The following is a 10,617-nucleotide window of genomic DNA, read 5'->3' on the forward strand; positions in this document are numbered from 1 at the left end:
CCATTTATTGATAAAAAACTAAAATTTCTAAATAAGGCTTTATATAGGTCAAATATGGGCCGATCCTCGGTAAATTTGGGAAAAGGATATATTTCTAAATAATAGTTAGTTTTGTTGAGTTTCATACAAATGGTTACAAGTCAATTTTAGACGTTTAAGTCATTTTTTGAAGGGGGTTTGTATGAGGGCTAGGGTCAAATATAGGCCGATCCTTACAAAAATCTGCAGTATGATTTATACCTATATAAAACTTATTTGTGCCAATTTTTAGAGAGATAGCAGAATATTTGACGTAATTATAGCATAAAAAGTTCAAATCGGGAGGTACGATTGTATGGGGGCTAGGTGAAATAATGGACCGATTTCAACCATTTTCAATAGGCTTCGTCCTTGTGCCAGAAAACATGCTTGGTCCAAATTTCATCAAATTATCTTGAAAATTGCGGCCTGTACCTTGCGCACAAGGTTTACATGGACAGCCAGCCAGCCGGGCAGACGGACGGACGGACATGTCTTAATCGACTCAAAAAATGATTCTGAATCGATCGGTATACTTTAAGGTGGGTATTGGACCAATATTTTTGTATGTTACAAACATCAGCACAAACGTATAATACCCTCCCCACTATAGTGGTGTAGGGTATAAAAATAAATTAATGATATGTACTTCAATTTAAATAAAAAACCGCACAAATTACAAAAAATTTAAATATTTAAAAACAATGAAACAATTAATAAAAATATCTAGTGAATTGTTTATAACTGAATGCGTTCATTATTTTAAATTCAAATAAATAAGAGAAAACAAAAAATTTCTCTTTATATCAATATTAAATCTCAAAAGTACCAATAAAAACCACAAGGCCACTTAATTCAGTCAAACGTGTAATAATTTTACAAAACAAAACTCCTCCACGACTTTTTCCATGTACCATTTAAAATCAACAACAACAAAATTGAATTTTAAATATTTTTCATAAAAAAAAAATTGTTTCAAAGAAAATGTTCTCACGCCTCCTGCTAAAAATTACTAAACACAACCGCATACACATAACACGGCGTTAACTTATTTACCCCACTTACAAGCACTTCCTGCCACCATCACAACAAATCATCACTGCTAAATACTTTGGCAAACAACTGTGTGTGTGTCTGCAGCAGTATATATTGCGTATGTGTGTGTCTGTTGTTTTCTTAAGTATCAGCAGTCTTGTAATTTATCCATCCTTAAAGCAATTAAACGCTTGAAAGAAAAAATACACACAATCACCAAATATACGAATTTTTTGGCATTTCTGTAAACAAGTTTACGCGATATGAACGGTAGCATCAACAGAAAACAGCAATAACAACATCAGTTTTAACAACGGATGTGAATTAAAGTGTATAAAACATAACATGGAGAGTCGAGCCGTAAAAATGGGGTTTGAGCAATTTTTTTTTTTTTTTGGAACAATCATATTAAGAAGCATAATTAAATACCTCCCAACAACTCTCAAACTAAAAAGCACGAGTCAGGAGTATCGTCTGTCCTTTAACTAACAGAAATATTTGTTTACGCGACTAACTTACTCTTTTCCGTTTGACTTTTTATAACGGAAATATAAATACTTTTTACACCATTTCCCACAAATGGTTTTGAATTAATAAAATAGTTTTGTTTAGTCCTAATTCTGTTTTAGTTCTGTTCTAGTTCTCTTCTAGTTCTGTTCTAGTTCTGTTCTAGTTCTGTTCTAGTTCTGTTCTAGTTCTGTTCTAGTTCTGTTCTAGTTCTGTTCTAGTTCTGTTCTAGTTCTGTTCTAGTTCTGTTCTAGTTCTGTTCTAGTTCTGTTCTAGTTCTGTTCTAGTTCTGTTCTAGTTCTGTTCTAGTTCTGTTCTAGTTCTGTTCTAGTTCTATTCTAGTTCTGTTCTAGTTCTAGTTCTTTTCTAGTTATGTTCTAGTTCTGTTCTAGTTCTTCTCTAGTTATGTTCTAGTTCTGTTTTAATTTTATTTTAGAAATGGTGTATTTAAAGTTTTTAAAAGGGCTTTTTCCTTTAACGAAATCACTGGTTAATGGTTTACTATGGTTAACGAAATTTGTGTGTATTTAACTGTGTTTATATTGTTTGGTATATTTAATAAGTTGTTTAGAATTTCCTCGATATTCAAGAAAAAATAATAACACTGCTAGAAAATGGAAAGAACAACAAATATTTTAATATTTTATTAAACATTTCCTTCAATTGTTTACTTTCATAGAATAAATTTTGTGTTTCTTATGCCTTTAATTTGTGGCCATTAAAAATCAATTCCAAAGACTCAAATTACAAATTTAATTTTGAATGAGTGAGAAAATATGCAAAAGGGTAACAATAAATAGATTGTTGTGGTTTTTCTCTTGCAGCCCTTAAGCATGCTAATAGGGGGAATAAATTTTATTAGAAATTCTTTCAAGTGTTTTGTAATGTGGCAAGTGAATGTTGCCATTGGAGGTTTTGTTGTTTTAAACTTTTTCTGGTGCCATTGCCGACTTGCTGTGGTTAAATATTTATAATTTATAGAAAAAAGAACTTTATTTTTGCGATAAATCAACTTTGACTTTAGATATGAAATATTTATGAAAATTTCAATATTGTTCCCAAAATTGTGTTTACTTAATATGGATGAGTACTCATGTTTATTGAATGTTATTTCAGAAAATAATTGGTTTAATTTATGCTTCAGGTAGAAAATGTTTTACAACTCTGAAATGGTTCAGTTAGTCGATGTAGTCCAGTTTGAAAAATGATAAGAGGAAAATATCGGTTTGATTTATTTACAATTCATAGAGACCTATAAAGATAAATTTTTAACACTGAAGATTAATATATTTTTAATTAATCTTACTCCGCGTGTTTAAAGAGAATAACAATGGCAAGAAAATAAATATTTCAAATTAATTAAGTAAGAGCGATTCGGGTACATCAAATTTTAATACCCAGCACTAATGTGCAATTACACCGTGAATTTCGGAACGTCTACTCAATATTTTCAATTAATTTTAAATAAAATTACCTTTGAAAAAATTTGGTTTTAAAAAATATTCCATGTTTTTTTCTCTAAAAAGATTTTGAATTCTCCTGTTTCTCTTTATGAGAAAATTCGTCAACAGATCGTCTTAGAATTTAATTAAGACCCAATATTTCCATGTGTTACAAACGGAATGATAAAATCAATATTTCATTCATCCTTTTTGACGGTGGATATAAAAAGTAAATAAATAACTAAAAAATCAACATACCATGACCAGAAAGATGGTCTGGTTTTTTAGATTTGTCTGTTAAATTTTTTGTCTATTAAAATTTAAAAATCAACAAACAAATATGTAAAACTAAAAAATATTTATTTAAAATAAAAGAAATTTTTACTTCTGCCACTAAAATGTTTAGAAAAATTCTTGTAAAATAATTCCTTTTATTTTTATATGTAACATGAAATCAACAAATGCGTTAGAGAGAGAAAACAAACTGAAATGAACTGTGTTACAACAAACTTCCATAAAGGGACCTCATTTTAGTGAAAAGATTATAGTTACCCAACGGCTATTTTACAGAAATACGTCGGAAATAAAACAGAAGGAGAACAGAACTAAAACTAGAACTAGAACTGGAACAGAACTAGAACAGAACTAGAACAGAACTAGAACAGAAGTAGAACAGAACTAGAACAGAACTAGAACAGAACTAGAACAGAACTAGAACAGAACTAGAACAGAACTAGAACAGAACTAGAACAGAACTAGAACAGAACTAGAACAGAACTAGAACAGAACTAGAACAGAACTAGAACAGAACTAGAACAGAACTAGAACAGAACTAGAACAGAACTAGAACAGAACTAGAACAGAACTAGAACAGAACTAGAACAGAACTAGAACAGAACTAGAACAGAACTAGAACAGAACTAGAACAGAACTAGAACAGAACTAGAACAGAACTAGAACAGAACTAGAACAGAACTAGAACAGAACTAGAACAGAACTAGAGAACAGAACTAGAACAGAACTAGAACAGAACTAGAACAGAACTAGAACAGAACTAGAACAGAACTAGAACAGAACTAGAAGAACTAGAACAGAACTAGAACAGAACTAGAACAGAACTAGAACAGAACTAGAACAGAACTAGAACAGAACTAGAACAGAACTAGAACAGAACTAGAACAGAACTAGAACAGAACTAGAACAGAACAGAACTAGAACAGAACTAGAACAGAACTAGAACAGAACTAGAACAGAACTAGAACAGAACTAGAACAGAACTAGAACAGAACTAGAACAGAACTAGAACAGAACTAGAACAGAACTAGAACAGAACTAGAACAGAACTAGAACAGAACTAGAACAGAACTAGAACAGAACTAGAACAGAACTAGAACAGAACTAGAACAGAACTAGAACAGAACTAGAACAGAACTAGAACAGAACTAGAACAGAACTAGAACAGAACTAGAACGGAACTAGAACAGAACTAGAACAGAACTAGAACAGAACTAGAACAGAACTAGAACAGAACTAGAACAGAACTAGAACAGAACTAGAACAGAACTAGAACAGAACTGGATTGGTACTGAACTTAAAAAGAACTGGAACTGAACTAGAACTAGAATCATTCAGAGGCAACATTTTTGCTTGGTTAGGTTTGTTCTGGAAATTTTGGAGAAAACCCGACGAACAACTTCTACAACAAAATACTTATTGTTTCATCGTTTCTGTTGTTATTACTATTGTTATTGCTATTTAAGATTGGTTGTAAATGGCAGAAATGTATAGTATGTTGTGGTTTTAACTAAATATCTTAAAGATGAAAACAAGAAATTTCAGTTGTAAAGAAATGCACAGAGCAAAACATAGTTCTTATAACGAGTGGGTGGTATGTATGGTTTCATATTTTATCTATAAATGCAAGTTAATATTAATAGACAAATTTTTTGGAAAAAGTATATAAATATATTTGTACACCTAAATATTTACCCCCGTATTCATAAAAATATTAATCGCATATTTTAGGTTTATTAAGCACATTTTCCATACAATAAACGATTAATAACTTCAATAAGCATTTATGAATATGGGGTTATACTTTGCATGTGATCTTAGCTGTTTGTAGATTTTAAATTTCAAATCGATCAATATTTTAGGTTTTGTTTACTACTTAGGTTTTTGGAAAATTGGCTGCTCTTCACAAGCAGAAGAAAGGACATAAAAGATATATAAACTTTTCTCTAAAGAAAAAAGTAAAAAAATAATATTTTATGCTAAATTTTCAAATTACTTTAATTTAAAAATGTTTCCTTTCTCGTGGTTTTATTCACTTATATAAAAATCTATCATCTGTCAAAATTGTTTTTACCAAATTTTTCTGCCACTTAAATTTCTTTTGAGTTTTTTTAAGGAATCTTTAGTTTATTTTCTTATAAAAATATTTTTGCTTAATACTGCCATAATAAGCTGCTGTTGCTGCCGAAGTTAATTAAATTAACATTTAATTAGCCCTTTGTTATACAAATTTAACTTTTTATTAAAAAATATTTTCCTTTTCACAACACAGCAGGTGAAGTTTACCAAGATGTTTTAAATTAAATCATAATTATTTGAAACTGAAAGGAAAGATTTTTTAGGAATTTGTGTATTCAAAGCAGCAATGAAAGTTAAAATATTAAATATTCTAAAATCAATAATACTGAATTTCATAATGATTTAATAAACAAATAAAATAACGTTAAATTATTTTTAACTGGTTGTTTATTTTTTTTTAATTGTTTAAATCTGGTTATTTTAAATTTATTTTGTTTAATTTTATTTTTGAGATAAATTATGAAATCTAAATTAATATTTTTATCACCCCATTACTAAAATTAGTAATTATATGTCTTTTTTGGCTAAGTAACCCCTTTGGCTAAGTAACCGGATATTAACAACTTACCACTTGGCAACCTTAGCAACCATTAATATCAATATTTTGTTTACAAATAAAAACTTCAGTTTAAATGAAAAACTTTTTAACAGTGAATCGTTCGAAAATATACAAAATTCTTCAAAAATTCTTTTGACAAAACAAATATAAAATACCAAAGACAATAATATAACAATTAAATCAATTATTTAAAACCAGAGTCAGTTGTATAGATTTATTCAGAAAAAAAACTTGCAACTGCAACAAATTAAAATAAAAGCACAAATATGGTAAGTGACAAAAAGGATTCAATTGTACAAAATCCAAGATTATTAGTTCGTTTAACAAACTCTCAATTTGTTGAACAAAAGTTTTAAATCCTTTAACATCCTCTTGTTCTCAAGTTGCAAAAGAAAATGGTAAAAAATATGAGAGATTAACTCGTATTAAGGAAAAAGAACAGTTAAAAATCTTTAATATCCTACAGAAAATATAAGTAAACAAAGAACAGAGAAATATATATATATATTGCAAAATTTTAACATCTACAGAGTTGAGATTAGTTCAGTATTTCCAAACAATTACTTATGAAGAAGTTACCATGGTAATCGCTGGATAAGCGTGCATCTGCTAATGGTGTAGTGACATACATATGAATGTCAATGCGTCTGTGGGACAGCGAAATCCAAACAATTCAATTAGCAAATATTTAAAATAACGCGAGCTCTTGCTGATATTGCTGGAATGCATGTGATAAAACAAAGAATTTTCAATGACTTCAAATGAAGATGGAAACAGAGCTATCGAAAGCCATATTTCCTAGATGGATGTCCTAGACGGAAACAGGGCTATCGATAGCCATATGTCCTAGACGGAAACAGGGCTATCGATAGCCATATGTCCTAGACGGAAACAGGGCTCTCTATAGCCATATGTCCTAGAGGGAAACAGGGCTATCTATAGTAATATGTCCTAGACGGAAACAGGGCCATCGATAGCCATATTTCCTAGACGGAAACAGGTCCATCGATAGCCATATTTCCTAGACGGAAACAGGGCCATCGATAGCCATATTTCCTAGACGGAAACAGGGCCATCGATAGCCATATTTCCTAGACGGAAACAGGGCCATCGATAGCCATATTTCCTAGACGGAAACAGGGCTATCGATGGCCATATTTCCTAGACGGAAACAGGACTATCGAAAGCCATATTTCATAGACGGAAACATGGAAACAGGGCTATCGATAGCCATATTTCCTACACGGAAACAAGGCTATCGATAGCCATATTTCCTTCACAGAAACAGGGCTATCGATAGCCATATTTCCTACACGGAAACAGGGCTATCGAAAGCCATATTTCCTAGACGGAAACAGGGCTATCGATAGCCATATTTCCTAGACGGAAACAGGGCTATCGATAGCCATATTTCCTAGACGGAAACAGGGCTATCGATAGCCATATTTCCTAGACGGAAACAGGGCTATCGATAGCCATATTTCCTAGACGGAAACAGGGCTATCGATAGCCATATTTCCTAGACGAAAACAGGGCTATCGATAGCCATATTTCCTAGACGGAAACAGGGCTATCGATAGCCATATTTCCTAGACGGAAACAGGGCTATCGATAGCCATATTTCCTAGACGGAAACAGGGCTATCGATAGCCATATTTCCTAGACGGAAACAGGGCTATCGATAGCCATATTTCCTAGACGGAAACAGGGCTATCGATAGCCATATTTCCTAAACGGAAACAGGGCTATCGATAGCCATATTTCCTAGACGGAAACAGGGCTATCGATAGCCATATTTCCTAGACGGAAACAGGGCTATCGATAGCCATATTTCCTAGACGGAAACAGGGCTATCGATAGCCATATTTCCTAGACGGAAACAGGGCTATCGATAGCCATATTTCCTAGACGGAAACAGGGCTATCGATAGCCATATTTCCTAGACGGAAACAGGGCTATCGATAGCCATATTTCCTAGACGAAAACAGGGCTATCGATAGCCATATTTCCTAGACGAAAACAGGGCTATCGATATCCATATTTCCTAGACGAAAACAGGGCTATCGATAGCCATATTTCCTAGACGGAAACAGGGCTATCGATAGCCATATTTCTAGACGGAAACATGGCTATCGATAGCCATATTTCCTAGACGGAAACAGGGCTATCGATAGCCATATTTCCTAGACGGAAACAGGGCTATCGATAGCCATATTTCCTAGACGGAAACAGGGCTATCGATAGCCATATTTCCTAGACGGAAAACAGGGCTATCGATAGCCATATTTCCTAGACGGAAACAGGGCTATCGATAGCCATATTTCCTAGACGGAAACAGGGCTATCGATAGCCATATTTCCTAGACGGAAACAGGGCTATCGATAGCCATATTTCCTAGACGGAAACAGGGCTATCGATAGCCATATTTCCTAGACGGAAAACAGGGCTATCGATAGCCATATTTCCTAGACGGAAACAGGGCTATCGATAGCCATATTTCCTAGACGGAAACAGGGCTATCGATAGCCATATTTCCTAGACGGAAACAGGGCTATCGATAGCCATATTTCCTAGACGGAAACAGGGCTATCGATAGCCATATTTCCTAGACGGAAACAGGGCTATCGATAGCCATATTTCCTAGACGGAAACAGGGCTATCGATAGCCATATTTCCTAGACGGAAACAGGGCTACCGGTAGCCATATTTCCTAGACGGAAACAGGGCTATCGATAGCCATATTTCCTAGACGGAAACAGGGCTATCGATAGCCATATTTCCTAGACGGAAACAGGGCTATCGATAGCCATATTTCCTAGACGGAAACAGGGCTATCGATAGCCATATTTCCCAGATAGAAACGGGCTATCGATAGCCATATTTCCTAGACGGAAACAGGGAAACAGGAAACTGTCGTCTACAGTTTGATGGTCGATAATATGCCATCTCTTTCTCCTTTTAATTTTATTTCCATTTTTCGTTAAGAGCAAAAAATGTATCTGCGATTTTTTTGAATAATTTGCAGTCATAAAATATGCAATAAGCCAACATCTGTTGCGAGAAATTGTTTTCAAAGCCGCGTCATAATATAATTTAAACATATTTTTGGTTGGAACTTAAATCAACAAAGTGGGAGCTCAACAAAAGATAGAATGTAACATATAGAAAAACTTAAAAGGAAAAATACTTTCAGTCCTTTCGTGTTACAACACTACTTCCAATTTTCCTTTGCTTTTGATGGCTCCCCTTTCGCCATCCACTTCTCTGCTTTGCAATTTATTTATTCATTTCATAAATATACAAAAAATGCTTCATACATATTGCACAATATTGTTGTAATACATGTGTATAAATAAGGGATTGTTTCCAACAAAAAATTTAAGTGAAAAGTAGCCTTAAGCTAAACAACTGCTCGACAAGTACTTTTGCAACGAGGAAAATATTGCAAACACAATGTGTAAACAGAAAATATTTTATTTACAATATAAACAAATTTCAATATTAAAATAACAAAATTATATAAAAAGCAAAAAACAATATTTTGGCACTTCTTGTGTTTAATATTTTAACAAAAGACCTTGACAAAAGCAGAGAACACATTATTTCCAAGTAGTGTTACAATGTAACTGGGAAAAAAATGAAAGTTTAAACACTTTAATCTTTCAACTACTGCTTCTGTAGAGCATTGCTGTAAGCAGATCTTATTTAAATAATAAATGCTTTATAATATTTAAGCTGTCAAAGATTTTTAGCCTTGAATTCTTTAAATTAAAATAAATGTCAGCCAGAAATATAAAATATAACATGCAGCAGCATGTTGCATTTTGGATTTTAAAGAAAAGGCATGTAGTTAAAGATTAAATCTTTTGAATTTAAATGCTGCAAATAAGCTTAGATTATTAAAAAAAGTATAATAATTTAACAAATTATTTGCATCCATTTTCAACTAAAAATTATTGTGTTTCTTTTTTTTTGTCATACAGCCACCCAAAAAGAAAGGCAAAAAGGGAAAAGCTAAGCCAAGTAAGTATAATTTTTTATCAACATACATATAATAAGTACATTTGTAGCGAATTTAATATTTTAACAAAATACAAATAATGTACTCATGCAAAAGTCATAAATTTCATTGAACATTTTTGCAAAGTGTCATAGAAACTGTATAAAACACTCAATAACCATTATTATTCCAATACTTCCTCCGTTTCCTGATTTTTTCATTGAAATCGTTCTTAGTTTTATTAAAACATTCATTGAAATAAAACCATTAAAGGAAGTAACATACACAACTAATATTTCTTTATAAAATGATAAGTTTATGTAACTTTATCACTTAAAAGTTGATGGTGGATACAAATTCATTTGTACAAGAGAACTTCAAATTAACTATGAATGAACTGAATTAGAACTGAACTAGAACTAACCTAAACCTGACACAGAACTGAAATCGAACTGAACTAGAACTGCACTAGAACTGAACTAGAAATGAACTAGAACTGAACTAGAACTGAACTAGAACTGAACTAGAACTGAACTAAAACTGAACTAGAACTGAACTAGAACTGAACTAGAACAGATCTAGAACTGAACTAGAACTGAACTAGAACTGAACTAGAACTGAACTACAACTGAACTAGAACTGAATTAGAACTGAACTAGAACTGAACTAGAACTGAACTAGAA

Source organism: Lucilia cuprina, chromosome 3, assembly GCF_022045245.1.
Source record: "Lucilia cuprina isolate Lc7/37 chromosome 3, ASM2204524v1, whole genome shotgun sequence".
Lineage (NCBI taxonomy): Eukaryota > Metazoa > Arthropoda > Insecta > Diptera > Calliphoridae > Lucilia > Lucilia cuprina.